Here is a 6,000-nt window from a genome sequence, read left to right on the forward strand (position 1 = left end):
AGGCTGATAAACCATGTAAGAAGGCAGGTAAAAATCGGTCTCTCGGATCTAGAATTGACGTTGATTTACCCTGCTAGGCTCTTGGAATCAAATCTGCAAGGCGGTGATTTAAATCCCATTGTTCTTTTGTTTCCCTTTTGAGATTTATGGATGTGGGAGAATGTATTGGGAAAGAACAGTGGCCAGCTTGAGGTCCAGGCAGGGTAGCCGTTTACTGGGACTGGACAGGGGAGGCTGAGTACCCAGGTGAGGATTTACACCAAGTGACAATCAATCTCATTTTCTTCAACCCCTCTGAGTTAAAGAGTGTAACGCTTGTATTGTCCAACAACCTTTATCTTAAATTCCTAATCACCCTCTTTCCCATATTTTTAACTCTTGATCTGGAAATATCAGGTTATGTAACACGCCAATCTGCACAAGAATGTAATTCTGTCATAAAAAAGGACTCAATGAGGGAGAAATTCTAACAAAACTGGAAATGACTTTTCTAAGAAAAGAGAAGATATTTTTGTTTCAAGCACTTGAGCTGTTTTTAAATAGACCACGGATGCAATGTTGCTGGTTCTTTTGGGGATGTTGATTTTCCTGCCCAACCCCCACCCAACAAATGCACCGTGTTGGAAAGGGATGAATGAAGGAAGTGTAAGGAAATGATCATCTGTTAGGTTTTGTGACATTAGACCTTACTTTGTGGTAAACTAGAGAATATCTTCCCATTTATAGGAGAGCAAACTGAAGTTCCAAAGGTAACTAAGGCCACATCGCCAGGATTTCCACCCAGTAAATAAAGGAGTTAAAGTCACATCCCACCAATTTACTCCCACAAAACCAGAGGCGGTTAAACAGATTATGCCACAGAGAGTAAGATCTACTGGAGATCCAAATCGTCCAGTACTATAATACCCAGTCTCCCACGGCAACACCTGTTCAGTGGGGAGCTCACTACCTCATATTCCAGATTATTCCCTTCGCTGTAGAACTGCCCTCTGATGATTCTTCTTTAGGCTGAACACTGGTTCCACCGCCCCTTTCCCCCACCCCAGCCCCGCAGTGAGCAAGGCTGACCCTATTTCCCCCCAAAGTCCATTAGGGTGGTTTACTGGATTTTACTGGCCCCATTCTACCCCATCCCCAAAAAGAGGCCTTGATGACAACAAGAAGCTGGCAGATGAAACCAAGAAATCTCAAAAACCGAACCTTTCCATTCCTGACAACTTCCCTACCCTCAGAAGACGGTGAATTCACACGCCAACCTGCTCTCTGCCCCCGCTCACTTAAAGACACATGCTGGGAATAAAACCTTCCCTGAATTAGCCCCATAACGCTATAGGAACATCTCCGTCCTAAGTTTGCCGGGAGAACCTGGGGGCGTTCACTTCCGCGACGTTCACAAGGACCTACTGCACGCAAGGAACCGCTGAGAGGCGATGCTCGTTCGCCCCGGGAAATCAGCTCAGCCTGGTCCAATTCCACTAGGCGGAAGGACGCCCATCATCACCAGAGAAAACAGATTCTTTCTCATCATTCTCTTATAACGCCTACAAAGAGCGGAATCCCATTTTTGCGCGATGGCTGGCCTCGCCGCACACCCCCCTTCCAGGCTCGCTCGCTCGCTCGCTCTCTCTCACACACACACACGCACACACAAACTTGCTTCCACCACCACCTGTGAAAACATACCTCCTAACTTTGGCGAGGAGAGCTCCAGGGCAGAGCTAAGCGGCGGAGCGCCCGGAGCGCGCCGCGGGGCGGAGGATGGGGGCAGGCGGGGAGAGAGCAGCGCGGCCGGACCGCAACCCAGCGCGGCGCGGCTCCTGGGCTAGCACCCGGCCGGAACGCGGCGGTCTGGGCTCGGGTTTCCCGTGCAGGCCCCGCCCACCCGGCGGCCCGGCTAGTGCGGACTGCGGCACGGCTCGGCCGGCCGAGGAGCCGGAAGCCGGGGGCACAGCAGACGGCGGAGAGCGCTAGGGGGCCTCGGCCCGCGCCCCCGACACGGGACGCCGGGGGAGTGGGGAGCGGAGAGGACGGCGGCGCCCGGCCGGCGCGGAGGCCGTGGAGCGGGAGGGCGCCGGGAAACAGGTTGCCACCGAGCCCCGTCCCCTCCCCGCGGCCGCCCCGCCGCGACCGGATTCCCTGTCCCGAGCAAGCACAGCCCCTCCGGGGCGCCCTCCTCCTTACCGGACCCTCGCGGCCGCCCCGGAGCCTCTCAGGCAGCCGGGTTAAAGGCGCCTTCAGCAAGGTCAAGGCGCGGCCGGCGGGCACCTGGGGATTTTCCCCAGCCGAGCACGAGCTTTGTAATCGCATTGTTAAGGATCACGGCAGCGGCAGGAAATCCGAACGGCCCCACAGGTCTGCGAAGGGAGGATTTATTTTACAGCGCGGAACATACTCAGACAGACCCGGGATTTCAGGGGGAGGGGATGCGGGGTTTCGGGACCGTGGAATGTGGCAAAAATAAAACCCTCCCCTCCACCCAAGCACACCACCACCTCCTGCCTGCGGGGGGAGGGGGAGAGGGAGTTCGGGGCCACTGTGCCTCAGACTTCAGCGTTCCGCACGCCTCTGTCAGGTCTGGGGTGGTTTATCCCTCTACAGGCGAAAAAAAGATTTAAAAGCACTCCACTACTGTGGTTTCTCTATCAAAGACCATCAACATGCTACAGGCTGCGGCAGCTATGGGAAGCAGGGAGAGAATAAACGCAACAGAAGCAAACTGCGCTCCGCATAGGAGAGAAGCAAGGAGGCGGAAGCCATACTCTGCGCTTATCCCCATCCTACCCCATTAGCGCCCGGCTAGCCCCAGAAACCAGGAATGGGTACCTAATGGTGGCCAACCCTGACAGAGGCCAGCCCTCTCCCTCCTAACCCCCCGCCAGAGTAGGCCTGGATGGCTGGCATGCTTGGCATCTCCAAGGTGGACCAGACAGCGCAGGCAGGTTTCTAAACACGTGAAGGGCACTGGGTGTGAAAGATGGGTTGGAGGAGATCTGAGAGGCAGAGAAGCGAGGCTTAGCGGTTCCCCAGGATGCAAAGTTAGTTTCCTGAAAGAGCATCCCCTGCAAGGCCTCCCAACACCCCGGAGACAGGCTTGGGCTCTGGGGACTCCATGAACCCTGAGTTCTGACCGGCTTTTTCTCTTTGATCAATCCTAAAGTCTCTACCCAATTCCTGTCTCGATAACCGGTTCTTTGGAGACAGTAGCATCAGCACCCAACGCCGACCATGGAATTGCGGGCAGTGGTGTCAGGCGTCTCCCTGCCCTCCGGTCTCGGGATGGGTGCGCCCCGGTACTTACATTCCCCAAGCAGGCAAACTTTCAGGCTTGTCTTTCGCGAACCGGGTGCTCACATCACGGTTCTGGGTAATCACTGAGCCAGTTTATATAATTGCCCGCGATGCCGTACGGCAGATCTTGCGTGCACCAACGCACAGCTCAGCACTTGTGCACCTTCTCGCCCCCGCGCTCGAATCCCGAGCGTGCCCCGCCGCCGCCTTCCACAAAGCAGCAAGGCGATCTCGTGGATTTGTCAAATACCAAGGGTTTAGGCAGGATCTACCAAAACCCAGGCTGCCTCAATGCGCCCCTTTCGCTGCATTGGTGTCTTATGGATAACTGCATCTCTACAAACCTCGCTAGGCCTGGGGGGTGGGAGGGGGATAGAGACACGGGCGGGGGGGTTGGCGCAGTTCTAAAGAGGGCTCCTATTACCCAACCGAGTAATAATACCCTCGTCCACATGGACCAAGGTGCACAAATCGCCTTAACGTGTCGCCCTGAAAGGGGAGCCAACTTCCAAAGTTAGAGACCACGCAGTTGAATTTCCAGTACTTTCCAACCTCGCCTAGGCGGGGACAGGGCCGAGAAGGGGCGGGCAACGGCCAGCGAAGCCCACACTACCGCTCAGCCAAGGAGGACTCACCAGTTGAACCTTCCCTCGCCCCCAGTAGTTAGCTGTGTATTCCCTGGTTGCGCGTACACACACACACACACTCCGATACCACCTTCACGTCTGCTTCCTTCAAAAAAGACTGCATTTTTTAAAACGCGAGGAAAATGACGGAGGTCGGTGATCACATTTCAACCCAGAGCAAATTTCTCCAAACCACGGTGCGAGTAGTCACACACACATACACGCACACGCACACACTCACACTCACACTCACACCCAGGAGCGCTCTGAGCGTCCACCCGCGCGGCTGCAGCCTCCACTCGCTGGGAAGGGAACATCAGCACCGCTGCAGGGCGGCGGGCGAGGAGAGGCGAGCGCCGCGCGGGCTGCAGAGGGCGCGGGGCTGGGGTCGCTCTCGCGTTCCTCCGCTCCAACCGTGGCGCACGCGGGGCCGCTGCAGCCGGTGCTCGCCCCGCAGGACGGGCTGCAGGGGCCAGAGCCGGGCGCCGCCTTCCAGGCTCTTCCAGCGACCGCCGGGGCCCAGGGGCAGACTGGTCTGCAGAGGGGCTGCGGACTCTTGGGCTGGGGCGGGGAAGGGGATCCCCGCGAGGAAGACGAACCCGGGCGCGCCGCCTCCCTCCCACCCGCAGTCCCGAGTCCCGGACCCGCGCCCACCTCCCCACTCTCCCCTAACCTTCGCTCTCAGACTAGTCCGCGGCGGGCTCCGGGGGCTGCGGCGACCGAGGCTCGGGCTCCTCACTGGCTCGCCTCGCCGGCAGCCTCCCGCCCAGCCTCCCTCCCTTCCTCCCTCAGTGCGGGCCGAGGGAGGAGAGCGTCTCCTGGAACCCTGGGCGTCCGTGCAAGCCGCCCCGACCCCGCCACGGCCAACGAGCAAAGAGGGGCGAGGGAGCCGCCGAGATGCCGCCGCGGTCCCCGAGGCGCTTTTCCGTAGAGCGGAGCGCGCCGCCTTACCGTGGCTGCAGGCTGCCACCGCCGGGGAAGCGGGGAGGAGGGCGGCAGGGAGGCTCGGCGCCGCGCGGGTGGCTCCTCTGGCGCTCGGCGGCGCGGCTCCTCGGCTCCGCGAGCCGGAGCAGGGCGCCCAGGAAGGAGCGGGTCCCGGCTCTGCGCTCAGCTCCAGCGAGACCAACAATAGCTCCCGAGGGGAGCAGAGCCCCAGCGAGCCTCCAGCCGCGCGCGCACGCCCGGCTCCCGCTCCCGGCCGCTCCCGGCCGGCGTCCCTGCCAGCACTGCTGCCCCACATGAAACAGCTGCAATCCCGAGGCTTCTGGGGGGGTTGGGGCGGGTGTGTGCGCGCGCGTGTGTGTGAGTGTGTGTGTTTAATAGCTTCCCTCCTCTTCTTCCCCTCCCTGCCTGCTCGCCTGCCTGCCTCCGTTCCCCCCCTCCCCCCCGCTCTCTTACAGACAGAGAGGGCGAGCGAGAGAGACACACACACACTCACGCGCACACGCAGGTTACATGAATGGGAGGCGGGAGCCAATCCTGCGAGGCTGGGCGAGCCGCGGCGCACGGGCGCTGCGAGCAGGGCCGCACCACGGCGCGGGGGGGCGCCACGCAGGTGACGCGTGCCCTCCCGGGGCCCCTCGCCGCCTCTCGGCTCGCCCCAGTCTCTGTGCTCTCCCCGATGGCTTCCTCTCTCCCCCTTCCCTCCTTTCACCCCGCTCCTTTCTCCATCTTCGCTCCCTTTTATTGCCTTTTCTTTCTCGAATTCTCCTAGTTGTCTCAGTTCAGTATCTTCCTCGGTCTGCTCTTTTCTTTTACCGTCTTCGCTCGCTCAGCCCCTTTCTCAAACTTTCTCCTTCCTTGTCCCGACTTTTCCCTACTTCCTCTCCTCCTGCCTTTTGTTCTCTTTCCTCCCGCTTCCCCCCCCACACACCCGTCTCTGTGGTGTTGTCTGGTCTCCTGCCCTCCCCCTCTTCGCCTGTGCCCTGGTCTCTCTGGGGCCGGTGGCTTCCCTCCCCGCCTACCCCCTGATGTTATTTCACACCCTCAACACTTTTCCAGGGACAGTCCCTCTCGCGTTGCTGCTGCAGCACAGCCAGAGGTAATTAAGAGCTGAGAACTTGAGTTCCTTCCTCAGGCTCACAAG

At 59.5% G+C, this 6,000-nt stretch overlaps 1 protein-coding gene across 9 annotated transcripts in view; it reads right to left on the minus strand.

The window, feature by feature from the left end:
* The window catches only part of TENM4 (teneurin transmembrane protein 4), a 711,025-nt gene extending 705,827 nt beyond the window's left edge, over positions 1–5,198 (minus strand). For 6 of the 9 annotated variants that reach the window (XM_081798927.1, XM_081798926.1, XM_081798930.1 and 3 more), the window contains exon 1: positions 4,866–5,198. The gene's annotated coding sequence lies outside the window, so the exon portion shown is untranslated. Of the gene's footprint in view, positions 1–1,683; positions 1,821–4,587; positions 4,788–4,865 lie in introns of those variants that run through there. The other 3 variants (XM_081798931.1, XM_081798922.1, XM_081798921.1) reach the window with 3 other exon arrangements.
* Positions 5,199–6,000: the final 802 nt, after the last annotated feature.

This window comes from Leptonychotes weddellii, chromosome 11 (assembly GCF_054177405.1).
Source record: "Leptonychotes weddellii isolate Sample4059 chromosome 11, ASM5417740v2, whole genome shotgun sequence".
Lineage (NCBI taxonomy): Eukaryota > Metazoa > Chordata > Mammalia > Carnivora > Phocidae > Leptonychotes > Leptonychotes weddellii.